Genomic DNA, 18,322 nt, shown 5'->3' with positions numbered 1-18,322 from the left:
TTATTAAAACCATCATTTATTAAAATCTAAACTGTTCTGCCCAACATGATTATATTACTGGGAGATAGTATGTTGCACGGACTTGTAGTGTGACATTTTTGTTAAAAAAGAAGTCTGCACTCTATGTGAAATATAATACATTTATTTACAAGCTAAAAACTTGAATTCATCAAAGCTGTATTGTAGCAAACACACCTGATGACCCTCTATCATACTATAATATTATACTCATGTACCTGCACTTATTTCAATGTAGTAACTGGTGTAAAACTGGAATAATGCAGCAAAAATCTGGGGCAATTAACACATATGATTTAATAGTATAAGAGTTAATCCACTTTGTGAAGGTTTATGGAAGAATGGCTGGCCCCAATATTCCTGTTTAAAGATATCATGGGAAAAGTGGATAGTTAAATTCATGCTGTCTATAATTTCATGCTGCCTTGAGTCTAAAAGGAATATAATTTGAAGTTCATATCCTTCTGTTTACAAAGTATTATTTTATGAAACTGAGAATCAATATTGTAACATTTTCCAGTGCAGATGTTTTCATTAAACTATTTAATGTCTTAGAATTATAAATGTTAGTAAACTATAATATCACCAAATACAGAATAGAGATAAAGCCAGGATTCTGGTACAAGCTGTTTACTACAGTTGTCATTCATAAAAGAATATTGAGCATGGACAAGTGAGCACCAAAATCCTTAACAAATGGAATTATCTTCAAGCTCACTAGTCTCTGAAGAAATTTCTTATGGACTACCCAAAATGGAAAAGTCTTTATGAATAAAATGTTAGCAAAAGAGTTAAAAACTCAACCACAGCTATTGTATATTTATAATCACTTTATACTCTCTCTTATTCATTGTCTGCAATATGTTATGCTTTTCTAGATAATGACAATCACCTAGGAAAAAACAAAAGGAGATATAAAAAATGGGAATTACTAAGATGTCACATAACCTCTAGCTCTAGCTCAGGCTCTGCAGGCCAGATGAGGGGCATGGGGCCAGTCCAAGAGCCAGACTGGGCCCACAGACTTGCCCATGTACCAGACCCAGTGTGCAGGGTTGGTCCAGCATAAGTGCCACATGCAGTGCATGCCCTGAACCAGCCTTGACTACCTCCACACACTGAATGCATCATGCAGGCCTGCTTTGTGGACCTGATCTGGACTGGGCCCAGCACACAGGGCCAGTCCTGCACAGGCACTGAATGTGGTACATGCCCCAGACCAGCCCCATGCTCTGTTTGCAGCACAGGTCTTGTGCCACATGCCAGACCCCTTCGTGGGGCAGCATATGTTGCATGTGGCATGTGGAGCCAGTCTAAGAACCACGGGCAAGGTGATAGGGGTCTGCAGGATGGATCAGGTCCACAGGCCAATATCTCCTCTAACTGAAGAGCTAGGTTTTCACAAGGCAACTAAAACCATCTTTTTGGCTGTTGTTCCTCAACTCTGGGAGTGATTCATGAAGCCATCCAGGGCCTGAATATGGATATCTTTCAGTAGTGCTGCAAGATCTTTCTATGCGAGAACGTAATTAATGACAAAGTTAAATGAGATGTTGTTTAAGGGATCTCTGCTTGTGTTGAAATTTCACCAGTTTTTTTAATAGAAAATCAGAAATGAACTCTGTCAGAATATAGTCTCACAATCTATTCTCCTTTTTCACCTGAGTAATCTGAACGCTTGAATGTATTTTGTACTCTGAATATATATATTTCCAGACAGGTATTTTGATGTCATGCAGATGAGGTGAGATAATAAAAGATTTTCTTTTTTGGATTTTTCTAAACTTGCAATAGTATTTTCTGTATTTCCCTTTCCCACACACAAAAAAAGCTTTTATAAAGTTGTTTTCTGAATTCTTATTGGAGGAAGTATGTTGATTGACAGCAGCAAATAGAGGTGAAAGACAGGAGATGCCTCATGGTGCAGAATATTTTTGGAAATGGGGATTAAATCTACATTAATTCACTTGGAGTTATGCACCAAGCATAAAATTTAAGTTTTTCAGTGAGTAGTTTGGACACAATCTTCCTTGGCTATTACGATTTATTCAGCTTCCCAGTGTTGCTTCATTAATATTTAGGAAACAAGAGAAGGAAAATCTGAGATAAAATAAAGATCCTAACAAAATCAGGCAAGTTATCAGAATCCTCTACCTTTTTTCTCAACTAGGAAGATATTACAATATTAATCTGTATTTAGCAACACTGCTAATGACTGGAGTCAAGTTAAAATATATATTACATATTTTATGATTTATTTAATAAATAATCTCCTGTATTAAATAATAAGAAGTATGCTCCTTCTAGAAATACTAGAAAGTACAAGAGATTACTAACAGAAATTAATGGAGAATACCATTTCTAGGCTAGTTTTAAACTATTTATGTAATTCTCTAGGTGCGATATAAGCACAAATAAAATTCATGGATTGGTTTATAATCTTTCAAAAATTCTTTTGTTCTAGATCTCAACTCTATGAATCAGAGAATCAGCAATCTTTTACTAAGGACAGGCCACCCCTTGCAACCAGACCATTGCCATGGACAGCCAATTTCCTGCTGCCACTCCAGCTAATCATGCTCTGTGGGGAGGAATGCCACCCCCACCCCCAACCCCTCAAACTCTGCTTAGTGACAAGAATAGCAAACAAGGATACAACATCTCTGAGAATGTGAGCTTTTTAGGTTTCATTATCACAAAAAAATCTCAGAATTATACCACATGCCCACAACATGCACTAACTTTTCTTCTGAACAAGAATAGCAGCCCATTTTTCCTGAATATTACAACCTTTCATGAAAATGTCTCTGTCATTCCTCTGCTACAGACTGTCAGGACTGATCACAGAGTACCAGAATGGTTTGGGTAGCTGGGTAAGCAACTTCAGGACATCATCCAGTCTAACTTCCTTGCTCACTGAAACATCCCTGGCTAATCTGCTCTTAAAAGTGTCCAGGGATTGAGATTCCATAGTCTCTCTGGGTAGCCTGTTCCAGCGCTTAACTTTATTTTTGCAACGAATATCTCATCCTTATAAAAATAAGCATTATATAGTCACATGTATTGTTTAATATGTAAACAGCATATATAATATGTAAGCAGCCTCCTGCAATGTTAGTGTCCTCCTGCAAGCAAACACCATGAATCTTGACGTAATGATCATCCAATATCATCTCTGTTGGGCCAGCCATATCATCCAGATGTCTCATTCTAGACTCCTGAAGCAAGTTTTATTCTCGCAGTTCAGTCAAATTGTATGCTTAAGAGGATGGAAGAGAAAGCACTTAAAGAATGTTCTTGCCAAAGAAAGAGGAGAAGATATATAAACAGTATATATGCAGTACCATAGCAATGAAGTTTGGCACCCAGGGCAAAGCCTGCAGTATCAGCTTGCCCTCTCCCCGGGCACAGATCTGGGGTTCACAGTCCAACCCCCCCATGTGGAAGTGCATGCAGTGGTAGGAGCCACCCTACCCCCATCCCTGCCTCCCCCACCAAATGAGCTGCTCATGGCTCCGTCTCACACCCCACCCCAGCTGGGCAGCACCCGCTGGCGCCCTTTCTCTTTGGTGCATGGGAAGGTCACCCCACTCACCCCCACTTGCTATGGCACTGTATATGTGTGTGTGTATATTTATAGGATCCAGACTTTTATATAATATATAATAGTATTTTTGCAATGCACATTACATATGGTATATTCGAGCATTGTAAACCTACCTAAGTAAAAAAGACAAGGCCATGATTTTCTTAAAAAAAAAATTGGCCAGTGCTCAGGTAATATGCCAGTGGTCACCAGTATAAAAAAGAGAAATTCTGCATCCTTCATTTTCCATTCCCAGTGCAGAGAAAGATAAACATAGTGGCTGCTCCTGTGTTTTGAGAAGCAAGAGCTAGAAATACCACCAGCAATACATTTTGAGGCCCAAACCCATGCTTTCCTTTTCTAAAACTATCTAGAACAGTTTTCCAGCTACAAAGGGGGATAAACATAATAGCTTTTTCTTAGGTAACAGAGTAGCTTTGCTAATCCTGTGGTCCTCCAAATGATGGCTTTCAATCTGAGTCTATCCCTTAAAGGCACAGTAGAGTCTCTCATATTTTAATTAAGAAATCAAATCAAAACAAAAAGAAGCATTCATATTTTAAACAGTCATTCTGAAGCCTATTCATCCATTTAAATACAACTAAAAGATGATAAAATACTAGTGGAGAAATGCCACATTTCAATTTACCCCAATATGTGGCAATCTAATTTATATTCAAGATGTATTCTTTTCTAAGATTTTTCCCCCATAATGCTCTTTGGTTCTTTTGGTCTAGGACACTGTGTCATATTATATAAGTTCTACCTAGAATTATATGGATGTTTTTAAAAACAGTTCAGTAGCAATTCAAAAAGAAACATATCTTTTTCCACCTAATATACCACTAAAGTATTGTTGTTTATTATACGGAAAAGAGATATACTTTAAATGAGATAAAACTTATTAGAAATGCATATGCCTTCAGTGATAAGTATTCAGGGAATTTCCTTTATAAATAAAATACAGACCCAGCCAGAAGTGTTAATGAATTAATATATAATTGTAATATTCCTTAAATCACAAACACCAAATCGTATGCCTTCTTAAAGCACAAAACACACAATTGGTGTGCGTAAAAATTGATTTACTAACCATTTATGATCCCATTTATGACTTATTACAGAATAGTCCTGATATCCTAGATATTATTCAAAATGCTTTGCATACCGTAGGTGCTTTAAGATTATATCATATCTCTTGTTTTTGCAAAGCTGTATTGCATGTTAACTGTTACTACATTACAATGATTTTTAGCAGGTGTATTTTAGTATTATATTACAACCTTCTCAGCATTAAAATGAACACCCAAGGTATGAAATTTGAGTGACTCCACTGACTTATTCACATATTTGCTCTTGGGACAAGAAAGCTTTCATTAGATTTTCTTTTGGCACCCCCTTCTGGTCCATGGTTGTATATGTTTCCAGGTAGGCTTTCTGTACTTTCCTTGGGGCTATAATCTTTACTGGAGAATGAAAAGAAATGATTATGCAGGTATGCATGTTCTCCTCTAACAACATGACTTCATTAGATAAAAGTGCCATTTGCTTAAACACTGAGTTGAGATATACCATAGTAGTACTACTTCATATTTCATGAAGGTTTATGTTCACTGCCTACACTGACTAAATGAAAGAAAAATCACTAAAGACAGACAATACTATCATTGCGTAAAACTGATCACTTGACGATAAGCAATTTCTTAATCAATACAAACTGCTAATACTTACCTAATATTATTTTTCATTGTTTCATTCATTATACATGTTCAGTAAAGGGCTCTACTTTATAATTGAAGGCCATAGGTAGGATCCTGAAATTTGGTGAGCATGATACAATTAATCATATTTTTTTTCTTATAGAATGTAGTCCCAAGATGAGACAGGGATTTTCACTTTGAATGGCACCACACAGGTCCTTTGTCACTCACTCAATATGAAAGAAGGATCTCTCTCTTTTGGGAATAGTAGATAGCTGGATAATTGTATTTATCATCTACTTGGGGCAAGGATTTATTTTTCCTAAGCGTCCAAAGGTTTAACCCTTGATCAACAGTGTGAACCTTACCTACATAATGAGATCCAGAAATAATTGTATCCCACGGTCCCAGATTGGTACAGAGAGTGGGGGTTTCTGCCATCCTCTGTAGTGGGGTGTGTGGCCCTCAATCTGGGTTCTCTTGAGCATATATTGAATACCTTTTATAGAATTAGGATGTTGGCTGCCATGGTTCCCCTGCTTTATCTGTGTCAGGTTAGGGTGTTATGTCTGTGTTGTATCAGGGTTGACAGTATTTTTACATAGTGTTTCGATTATGGATTTTATTAAATGGTCCTATAGGACAGGGCTTATCCTACTTCAGGCAGGGGATTGGAATAAATGACCTCTTGAGGTCCTTTCCAGCCCTACTTCTCTATGGTTCTATGATTATTCCCATTAAAGATACAAAGCTCTTGTAAGTTGACAGCACTGGATTCATATCATGATTAAGAGTTATACAGCTAGGTAAGGGCTATAGGATCACATATTACTAAACACAGAAAATTAAATCATGATAAAGAGAAATCAGATAGTATGCTCCTACGTAGTAAGTTGGATGACTGATGATGCCTTTTAATTAATGACAAATAGTTTTCAGTTGTAAACTTTTTCATTATTTGAATGCTCATTATCTGTACTGGGGATGGGATGGGAGTATGTGCTTCCACATATTAACACTTTTCATTAATCTTAAAACTCGAATCTCATTCCAGTTAAGTGAAATAATTTTGACATCTATGTCCTGCCCAGTTATCTATTGGACATTCGGGCTTAGCCTTTTACTTCTAGCTCAGACAAGTTATAGATTCTGGTTCCTGCCCCAACACATGTTATGTGCATCATAATTCCTTTTCTTACAGTAGTTTCTGTTAAAATATGATTATATTGTATCACTTTGCAAACCTCTCCCCCGCCCAAAAAATACCAAACCCTCCCCAAAAAACCTATCCACCTACCTCCACCCCTTGACAAAGCTTTTCCTACTATCTTTAAAACGTTTTGCTTTTTAACATCCCTATAAGGTTATTTTACAGATGGGGAAGCTGAGACAGAGAGCAGGAAGCCTATAGCAGACTTCTTTACCGTCAGTAGTTTGGTATAGCTATCAAGATACCTTTTGTTTAGGAAAGCATGCATATTTTTTCATCTAAAATGTATTGTGCATGTTCTTTAGAATGTACTTTCTTTTAAAAAACAGTAAATATTTTACAAATATCCTCTATTTTAAATAAGGAATACACTAAAAACTGACAATGTCTATAGAGCAGATGGATTTTATTTCAATTAAATCATTTTGGCTTTAAATGTAGAATATATATATATAGTAGAATTATGTATATATAGTTTATATAGAGATAGATATAGATATCTATCTATATATATATATATAGGGAGAGAGAGAGAGATTAGGAAATATATATATATTCTACTATATATATATATATATTAGTGGCATTTGCTTTTAATCATGGAAAAGTGATATATATATATATATATATATATGGAATTTCATTTTAATCACGGAAAACTGGATTTTGGGTTACTTTTTAAATCCAAAAATTGGGGATATTTTTTATCTGAGAAAACCAGGATCCCTCCTGATAGGTAAGGTGAAAATTATATGAGAAGGCCTGGGTTTCACTAAAATCAATAGAATACTGGGTTGCAGGGCAAAGCAGGCTGGGAGCAGGGAAAGACAACAGTTTGGCTCAAGTAAAAGGATGAAGGATCAAATTGGGGGAGGTTAGGAAGGAACCTGGCTGGGAGGGATAACCAGAGTTGTGAAGAGGGAGATAACAGACTTCTTGACGGCAAATGTTCTTTGGTACTCTTAGCACTTACCATACCCAAATCCTCTCTCTCACATCTTCATATAGAAAGCCAGGTTGAAATGGATTTCATGGGTGATTAAAACAGGCTTGTGCAGAATGTAAGCATTTAACTGCCAAGCACCAATGCAAGTTCACCCTAGTACCAGTAAAACCTTTATGCATCCTACATAAAGTTCCCTAGTTAGACTGCAAAGTTGCCTAGTTATCTACTCTGGGGCTTCTGAGTATGCACAGAAGCAGACTAGTTGAAATACATCTTCAGAGTAACTAGGGTGGGGTGACAGCTCCCCAGGCACCAACTGGGCCACAGCCATAGAATTATGCCAGAGGCAGCCAGAAGCAGGCGCTGCTCCCTCTGTGTCACAGCAGCCCTGGGTGCCCAGCTACATTGTTAAGCCTCTTGAACATACAGACATCTTAATGTTGCCTTGTGGAAAATTATATCAGTGCTGGGAAGTACTTAAATCAGTCTAAGTTCCAAGACAGGTGCAGTCAGTCAAACTGTTTCTGGGCCAATTTAATGAAAATATGGTTCTCACATTTTCCAGTGTACCACCCCCCTGCTTAAGGCTTGATCATCCCTGCCTAAACCATCACAGGCACATATCTGTCTAACCTGCTTTTAATAAAAACTACCAAGAATGGAGATGCTACAACCTCTTTGGCTGCCTGTTTCAATGCTTAACTATACTCATAGTAAAAAAGTTCTTAATATCGAACTTAAATTTCTCTTGCTACAATGTTTGACCATGACTCCTTGTCATATCTCCTGTAGCAATAAAAAATAGTCTGTAACCACCATTTTCAGCTGGAATAACAAAATATTGCAAACTTTATACAAAAAAAAGTACTGAAGGGCCTTACTTCATTAAGTCTCATAGACATTTGCTAGCTCTATATCATAGTGGATCATTTGTATTGTCTAATCACTTGTATTGCCTAATCTTGATATGAGCTTACAACTTGGTACAACTGACTTAAGAATACACGCACCCCAAACATATGGTGTAAATACCATATGATATGGCACGATATTGCTGCTACTTTGATCAAAGGATCTAGTCCTGTTTTCAAGTGTAACACATTGTCCAGCTCCCAGAATTAAAAGACCTCACTTAATCAACATTAGATCCATATTCTACGAGTGTGAACTCCTTTATTCTTTTTTTGAGAATACTGAAAGTTAATAGAAAGCGATGCAGTGGTCTAGTGTGTGGGAAAGGCCTCATCAACTAAAACATAATGGTGATGGTAAGTACAGGCAAATCAAGAGCGTTTCTCAAGATTGGATATACTTCTCTCCTCCCGATTACTCAAAATCTGTAGGATCTGATTACAAGGGAGGTTGAATAATTGTGTTTTGGCTCCTCTATTGAACACCTGTGATACCAGGAAGCAAAATGTGCTGTTTTAACCCACTACCCACTGTAAAACAATTATTGTCAACTATAGGTCATAACATAGGGTATAGTTTTACTGAAGACTCATCAAGTATGAAGTTTCATACTAGATTAAGATTGATGGCTGAAGTTCAAGGCTCTGGGAAAAAAGAAGAAACAATAATAAACATAACAAGATATTGAAAGGTCGATAGGGTGAAAATCATATTTTCACTGAGAAATGGATTCTCTTGAGCTATGCTAAACCTGGTTTCTCAGGTTCTCAAACCAATGCCATGTGACAAATGCTTTTGGTGACAGTTTGTGTAATTTCACAGCCACTAAAACAGACTTAACTTTTTATTTTATCTTCTGGGGTGTGCTGATCCAAACTAAGATTGAGGAGAAGATCTTCAAAAGCTCACATAGTAGTTCTGTACTTCATTCCCACTTCTCTTTTGACTTTGAAATGTTTGGGGAAACAATTAATTATTGTCATGCAGAAATGGCAAGCAACTGTGGCTAGTCATTACTAAATTTAGACAACTCTTATGGAAATAAAACAAATTATAGGGAAAAAATATATTATTGCTTATAAATTTTTTAAGTGCGTAATTCCAAGTATTTACAGTTATGAGCATCATATGACACACTTGCATATAAAGAGAGAAAGTTAAACTAACCATATTAATTTGAGCTGAATGACTCCTGCTATATATTTATGTTTCCTCAATGCATGTCACACTAGTAAACTATAAACTACTGCCTGCTTACTTTCTTCCAGGTTACCTTTTCCCAGCCCAAGTTTCACTCTTCGTTAGTTAGATCACTGGTCATTCAGTAACAAGAACACACAAGATAAATCCTGCTAATGGTTATCGGCAGGGATTCTGATTTAAGAAATATCCCTAATTTTCGGTTTCAAAAAAGTAACCCCAAATCCACATCTTCTGTGATTTAAATGAAATATCACTATATATACATAGATCTATCTATATATAATGGTCTTTCATTTTAATCATGGAAAAATGTGGATTTAGTGTTACTTTTTAAAAAACTGCTAATTGGGGATTTTTTTAAATCAGAAAAAACCAGAATCCCTGGTTATCGGTGACGTATGGCTAACATAGGTCAAAGATTGACTATTTACTGTTTTGTAGCTTTTGACCTCTTAATTCTCACTCTTTAATATGGAACGTGAGAACCTGCTGTGTAACAGTCTATAATGCTACAGGAAAAAAGTAATCCACATTGTCTGGTCTTGGGCATGTTTAGACATGCATATTAATACAAAGCAACAATCTCTGGAGCTTATTGCTGTGGAATTTATTGCTCTGGTTGTGCCATTTGTACGTGCATCCAGGGGCACATCATGTTGAATGAAGTCAGAGCAGTCCCTGGTGGCAGGGGGTACTGGGGCTGTTCCCTCTGACTCAATGTGGTGCAGAGGGGCTGGCTGGGGCTCAAGGGTGCTTCCGGCAGGGCTAGCCAGTAGGCAGCGCCCCCCCGCCAGTGAAGCACCTTTGTGCCCCAGTCACTGGAGATTTTTACTTCACTGCAGCATAGCACTTGTATTTACAAGTATCATATTATAGCCTAATAGGGGCTCACGTGGAGACATTAGGATGTTTACTATGCAGCTAATTAGTCTACTGCGCAGTAAACATCTTGTGTAGATGGGCCTGTTGGTAACTAAAATATATAGTTGGCATAAAAATATGTTAGCTAGAAACAAGACACACAAATTCTCTTTACCCTACTAATTGCTTCAGGTGGGGAATAAAGAAAGCTGAATCTTTCATAAGTCTCAGCTTTATCTCCATATCTATAGTAAGAATTTAGAATGCTACACTTTTCATCAGCACTATCATTCATGACTTACCAGAAGTTATTATTTTCAGTTAGCTTTCTTTCTAATGGAAACCATGGGGTTTGTTTGTTTGTTTTTGGTTTTGCTTTTTTTTGTTATCATATCCCAGCAACCTCATAGGTCAGGGAAAAAATAAGACAAAAATTCCCCCTGAAGTCACAAGGGTATTTGAGCTCCAGAAAACCTCTGTTTCAAATTATTTTCAGTAAAGGGTTCAATTCTTGAGTGTATCACACTATCAATCCAGCAGGCTTTCCTCATAAAACCCTGTTGAACAAAGGGGGAAGAAAAAGGGTAAGTTCATGGGTTTAGTATTTAATAAAGTCTTCTTCCCTTGCACAGGGGACTATTATCTACATCATAACAATGGTGCAGAGTCAGCAAAGTGAATGCTGTCCCTGGCCTGAATACACAAACTTCAGCCTATTAAAAGCACATTACAGTCAAGATTGAAGCCAAGCTCTGCTTTTTCATATTTGAAAGGCTTTCAAAATGATTTGATTGTAAGTTATTACAACGTAAGGGGAGAAAAGAAGGTCTTCCTTGGTAGCCATTGAAGTTAACAACATTTTTTTTTCTGTTTGCCATTGCTTTCAAGAGAGGAGAGGAAGTAGCAGGATGAAGGCCAAAGATTTTCAGTGCCTAAAATGTATCTGTTTCATCATATAAGGGCTGGTTTCATACTATGATTATGTTGCTAGAAATAAATTAAATAGACTAAATTGAGAGGTCTGCTCATTGCTTTATAATTATTGGCAGAGGTGTAACGAGTGATTTTTGTGCTCTGGGCAGTGGCAGCAGCTGAAATGGTTGCAACAGCAGCAGCTAGGCTGGCAACAGAAGCAACAGACTCATTACCATTCTTGTGTCTCCTCTATATCAGTGCCAGAGCTGGTGCCCCATTTGCCCACTCTTATTTATGCTACCGATTACTGGGCAATTCTTCAAACAGGATCTGATCTAAAGCCCATGGAAAACAGTGGCAAGAAAGGTAGATGTGATATCTTTTATTAGACAAACTGAGTAGTTGGCAAAAAATTCTTAGCAAGCTTTTGGGCGCAATCATCCTTCTTCAAGCATAGAGAGTCTCCAAGGAATGAGAAAAGCTAAAAGTGTGACAAGATGCCAGTGAGAATGTAAATAGGTAGAAATTAGGAAGACAAAAGGTAAAGCAGGGAAGGGAAGGGAAAAAAGGCAGAGGGAAAAAATGCAAAGGTGAGTTAAGGAAACTGTACAGCGGGGGTCGGCAACCTATGGCATGCATGCCCAAAGTGGCATGTGGCATAGTGTTTATCAGTACGCAGGAAGGGGCATGCGTAGATTAAGCAGTACATGGCTGCCCAGGAACAGCCTTATGCTGCTGCCAACCCAAGTTATGTAGCAGACCGAGGCCCTGGAAGACCCTGGCCACGCTGGCCAGGTAAGAACCCATGGCCCCAACTCTAGTCCAGCCCACCGCGGGCCCCATCCCTGGCCACATCTGCACCCTGATGGCCCTGGCCCCAACCCTGTGCTGCCAGCAGGCCCCAGCCAGCACCATCACCTTTGTGAGCCCCATCTCCAGCCTGGCCACATGCTGCCAGCAGCCTGGCCCCATCACCACCGCAGGCCTCATCCCCAGGCTCGGCCCCAGCTGACCCCATTGCCGCTGCAGGTCCCATCCCTGGGCCCGGCCCAAACCAGCCCTATCACCTCCATGGGCCCCATCCCTAGGCCTGGCCATGTGCAGCCAGCAGCCCTTCCCCTGCCGGTCCCATCGCCGCTCCGGGTCCCAGTCCAGTGCCAGCACCAGGGTTGTATACAGCATCGGGATGGGGCTGGGGCCATGGACTTGCATAGGCCCTGGCCCCATCCTGGTGCTACAGATGGCCCTGGCCACGTGCTGCCAGCAGGCCTGACCCCGGCCGCCACCACCACTGCCGTCCACCTCAGCTGGGCCAGGGCCATCAGCAGCACCATTGGCAGTACCAGGATGAGGCCAAGGCCCAGACCGATGAAAGCATTCCAGCACTAGCGGCAGGCCCAGCCACATGCTGTCGGCACGTAGCTGGGGTGGGGCCATTTGCAGTGCCTGGATGAGGCTGGGGCCCGGGCCCATCATGGAACTGCAGATGGCCCCAGTCATGGCCAAATGCTGCAGGTGGACTGGGCCCTGACCAGCACCACCACCACCATCTGCCCCAGCCAGGTCAGAGCTATTGGCAGCGCCGGGATAAGGCCAGGACTCGGGCCCATCTCAGTGCTGCAGATGGCCCTGGCCACATGCTGGTGGCAGGCAAGGTCCTGGCCCTTTCCAGTGCTGCTGATGGGCCCAGCCCTGGCCAGTACCTCCACTGACCCCCCTAAGCCCAGTGCCGCTGCTGGGCCGGGACTGTCTGCACCACTGTGATGAGACCAGGTCACCACCGCTGTAGGCCCCAGCCCTGTGCCACTGCTCGCCTGGCCTTTTGGCAGCATGGGGATGGGGCCTTTGTGAGGCTGGGACTGTGGACCTGTGTGGGTCCTGGCCTCATCCTGCCACTGCCGATGGCCCTGGGCTGCCAGTGGGCCCACGCTGCCCATGGCCTGGGCCCTGACCCCAGCCCCATGCTGCTGGTGGGCCCCAGCCCCAGCCCTGCGCTGCCAGTTGGCCCTGGCCTCAGCTCCATGCTGCCCATGGCCCCAGCTCTTCTCTACACTCATTTTGTTTTTCTGATATGCCAGCACTCCAGCACCTTTCAAGGTAGGCATTGTAGTTTTTTTGGCACTTCAGCCAAAAAACTTTGCCTAACCCTGCTCTACAGTAATAGTGATTCAAGGTAGAAAAGAGGCTTTCTGTAAAAAAGGAAATAGCTGGAAATTAGGAAGACAAAGAGCAGAAAAGGAAGGGATGGGAGAAAAGTGGGGCGGGGGAGAATGTAAAAGGTCAGGTCTGGCAGGTACCTGGTGAATCAGATGTCAGGCAGGTTGTAATGTGTCATAAATCCAATGTCTATATTGAGTCCATGATTTTTTGTAGCCAGTAGATTTATGAAGTGGAGTTCACAGGCTCATCTATAAAAGGTGTTTTATAAGTTCCCTTTGAGGATTAGAACTGAGAGATCGGAGAGGAAGTGGCTGTTTTGTGAGAAATGTGACCCCACAGGTAGGTATTCTTGTCTTATAGATAGGTAGTTGGTCTAATAAAAGATATCATATCTACTCAAAGAACCTTGCCTGCCTATGTCCTTAGAGCAACACTGCTACAACCAAACGCCCTGGAAAATAGTGGGGCTTTTTTCAAATGGCTCCACTGGCTAACAGATAGGAGCAAAATACCTGTAATGAGGCTGTAATAACTTCTCTTATCATGGTGGTACACCATACTGTGGCTGGTTCTGATGAAGAATATATTATTTGTTTCAACTGTAGCCTAACAGAAGCTGTGTGGGGGTTTCTTTTTCAATGCATTGTTGTTTCCTTTCAAAACTGAAATCATACTTTTTATTTGTGAGATGTTTTTACAAAAAGCATTTATAGTTAAATGCCTTTTTCTTAAGATGAAGAGGGGTGTCCTTCCCTTCTTGTTTGAATCCCTGAACTTAATGTTATTTACTATAGTTTATGACATGTATAACTGTGACTTCTTCCTTCCAAGCTGGAAAAAGACTTCAGCCAGACCCTGTTTTCAGATATACCAGTTAAAATCAGATACTTAGCAACTGCAAGCTTTGCATTCACGTTGGTGAAAATGGGATCTTTCACCCATTTACTATTATTTTAAAGATTTCATTCCCCAAAATTTAAATACTTGATATTAAAATATTGAATGTAGTCACTGGGTAATCAAGAGATGACTAGATACTTGACAATTTAACCAAATTGTGATTTGACCTAAATAATTGAGAAATATTTAAAGCATTAAACCATGAGCATTATTGAGTCAAACACCTGACCATCATTGCTGTTCTCTGTCTATGAATAATTTAATACAATGTGGATCTCAACCTTCATTTGTACCTCTTGATATACCTATAAATATTATTGTTGTTGCTATTATGGCCAATTTGTTTGCAACATAATGTCATGTATCACCTAATTTAGGATCTCAGTGCTTTGAGATATTCAAGTTCTTCACATGGTTAAAGACATATACAAACAAAAAACTGACTGACGCATTCAGATATATTTCATTTGTATTAATTTGCAAAAACAATTCAAATTTAACAGTCTCTGAAATTCTTCTAAGGCTTTGATCATAACCAGAATAATACAGCCCTAGGTCCCTAGCATATTAGTAAAGGTTCTAGTTTCTTTTTTAATTAGAGAAAAACACATGTTATATAATGTGATGATGCCTCACACCACTTGTACCCCCCCTGTCAAAATCCTAAATCCATCCATGGCAGGAAGTGATGTGATGTGCCTTTTGTCTCCTTGGATAAATCCTGTCTCTACCCTTTTTTTTCTATCGTATGGATCTAAAAGTAAAGATACTGAAATACAAGGAATGATAGCTTTACTACTGCTCAGTGTGGAAGACCATGCTTTATTTGTACTTGTGCCTACCCTGGGCCTCAGTTTCAAATAAAACACTGAAGCACAGTGGCCTTTTGTGCCTTTCTATGTGCACATGTGGCTTTGATCCTACAAATGTTAGGGGCCTAGGGCTATATTATTCTGTTTATGATACAGCAAAAACAAATATAACTAAATCTGTGGAAAGCTGAGTGCCACCTCCATGGTGAGGCCAGTACCTGGTGCAGGGGCAGCCAGAAAATGGACAGAACTGCTTCCTGCACCCCAACACATGGATCCCCCAGATAGTCTACCATGGCCTAAATTGCCCCTCACTGCCCTTATGCATTGTCCCTATCATTTCATTTAATTTTTAATCTGAAAATTCGGGATTTTATTTAAATCAGAAAAAAAAAAAAACCAGGATCCCTGCTCATCACTTCCTCTTCCTGCTTGCAGGTACCTCTGGGATTTGTTATCCACAGTCACAGCCAGAAGTAAGTTTCAGTTGGGGAAGGGGTGTTTAACCCCCCTCCCTGGCCCCAGCCCCCAGTCCCCAGCCCCCAGGCCCCAGCCAGGGTTTGTCTGGGGGGGCAGGGGAGGGAGCAGTCCTCCCTCTGTAGACTGGGATGCATCCCCAGCTGGGATTGTCCCCCACCTCACCCCCTTCTCAATCAGGTCTCACTGCTCTGGCTAGGGAGCAGAGGGGAAGGACCAGTCTTGTTTTCTGGAGCAGACAGCCGAGTCCAGCCCAGGGATGGAAAGTGTGCTGGGGTACTGTGATTTAACTTGAACCAGGAAGGGGTCTGAGACAGAAATTTCATAAACGTATTTGACATAAATCAGTTAAGTCTGATACAACATTCAGCCAGGTTTATCTTAAACCAATTTCAGCTATTTTGAAACTGGTTTATGTGCACTGAGCTTCTGTTCTGTTACAGGTTTAAACCAGTATCTGATATTGCTTAAAGCAGTTTATTTGCAACTTCTGTCCCTAGCCAGAAGGGCTACTATTGCCCCCCCTACTATAGGGTATTATGTCTTGTGGCTGTGCCAGGGCTGACTCTGCAATTTTACTTATAGGTTAGACAATGGATTTTCTTGCAATGTTTTGGATAGGGATAACCCTGCCCCTGATAGGGGTATGAACTAAATGACCTCTTCAAGTCCCTTCCTCTAGATGCACCCATGGCCATCTTTATGCTGCCCTGGCTGTGTTATTGGTTGAGCCCCCCAAAGCCTTCATCATCTGGTGCAATGATTAACCCATAAAAGGGTCCTTTCAGTAACTTATCTCACCTTGGCAACTCTCCCCTGTCTCTGACACAGCTCAACTTGGTTTTATCCCTGCCTCTCCATCCCTGTATCTGATTTGTTGAATGTTTGAATACCTGAGGAACAAAGCCAACCACTACAGGTTCCTAAATAGTGACACATCTTTTTTGGACCCACTGTGGGGGTGAGCAGAGAAACATTACCAAGAGTAGATAACAAACATGATAATTGGAGAAGAAATGGTAGCTTGATTAGTGGAGGATTGAGAGTTGTTAATACCTATACAGTGAAGAAATTATCAGAAATCTAATAGTTAATAATGAGCCATAAAGTCAATTGCCTCCCTGAGCCCCACCTGGATAGAAATGAAAGTGTCCTTGTTGGGTGGTTTGTTTTAAATTTTGAGTGGAGCAGGAATCAAAGTTGGAGTACAACTGTACCTCCCCAAAAAACACTGCATCCAGCCCTGCTTCCTGCATGATACAATGGGTATAACATATCCATCTGAGTGCAGTACTGGGTAATATATACTCTTTGTGTATCTTTGTTGAAGCATGCCCAGCATTACTTTCAGGTAGCTACATTAGAGTCATTTGGGGTTTCAGTGCACTGAAAGGAATGCTGTGCTTCACAGTGGTGCTCCTGAGTGTGGTCCAGAGGTAATATAAATATGCTCATAAGCTTGATAGGGAGTTTGCTCATACTAATATGATGTTAAGTTGTGTGTTCCCCTATGCTATCTTCACACAACTGTTCATCAGATGTGAGTACATAGCACTCGCTGTAATAGTCAGGTCCTCGTGTACTTCCTTCTTGGTAATCACTTTTTATTTTACCCTTATACTAGCAAACATTGTTTAACTATGCTACACATTGTATATCAGAGAATAATAACATGCTATGGATAATTATCTATCTAGCAACAAGAGAAATGTCTGTTGATCCAGCATAATACATGGAGTGTCACAGTAACACTGAAAATAACATTTTTGTCTGCTTTTAAAACAAAGATTAGTATTTGTAATGACTGTTTTTTTTAGAAAAATATGAAGTCAAGTCTCTTCTAATCACACAGTAACGTGAAAGGCTTTGCTTATCAATAATTGAGCTATTTTGGCATTTGCATTTTTTAAATAAGTAGTTTTTGTAACCAGACAGGTGCATTGGCTGCAACATATTCCAAGTACATACAGCTGCATACCAGAATATGAATGGCACTTGGACAAATATAAAACCTATTAACAGGCATGGATTGCAGTGGAAAGTTTCATATTTAACCTGTGAGCCTAAAACTCCATTACAGTACGTTTAATCATATATACTTCTACAAAAAAGGTGGAACATTTGAAAAGATAAGAATAGCAATACTTGAGCCCTGCTTCACCCTCACATTGTGAAGGATGAACAATTTCAAGACAACAAAAAACTATACCCTGGAAGTGTATGTTAGACCCCGACGCCATGCAATGCCCAATGACTAAAAAGACAATGGATCGATGCCATCATGCATCACCTGCACACATTGCTCATCAACAGCTTTATTCAAAAGGGAGATAGCTTCAGGCAATACTCCAACAAACTGGGGAGCTGCAGTGAACATTATTTTTTTTTCATATTTATACACCTTGGTTTATACTCATTAACATTTACCTTACCTTAGTTCCTTCTTTGTTCCACCCTTAGTTCTTCCCATTTTAATCTCTGCCTCTGTTTACTCTTTGATACATTAGCATGGAATTACCTATGTATCTCACTTGTTTACATATCTTTTTGCTATGAGCACATGTCTAAGACTCCACTTCTTCCAGTCACTTGGGCAGACTTCAACTAAAGCCTGGGAGCTTC

This window comes from Crocodylus siamensis, chromosome 1 (genome assembly GCF_052110815.1).
Source record: "Crocodylus siamensis isolate JL-2025a chromosome 1, ASM5211081v1, whole genome shotgun sequence".
Classification (NCBI taxonomy): domain Eukaryota; kingdom Metazoa; phylum Chordata; order Crocodylia; family Crocodylidae; genus Crocodylus; species Crocodylus siamensis.
The sequence above is the reverse complement of the archived record's forward strand: the minus strand, read 5'-3'. Positions refer to the sequence as shown.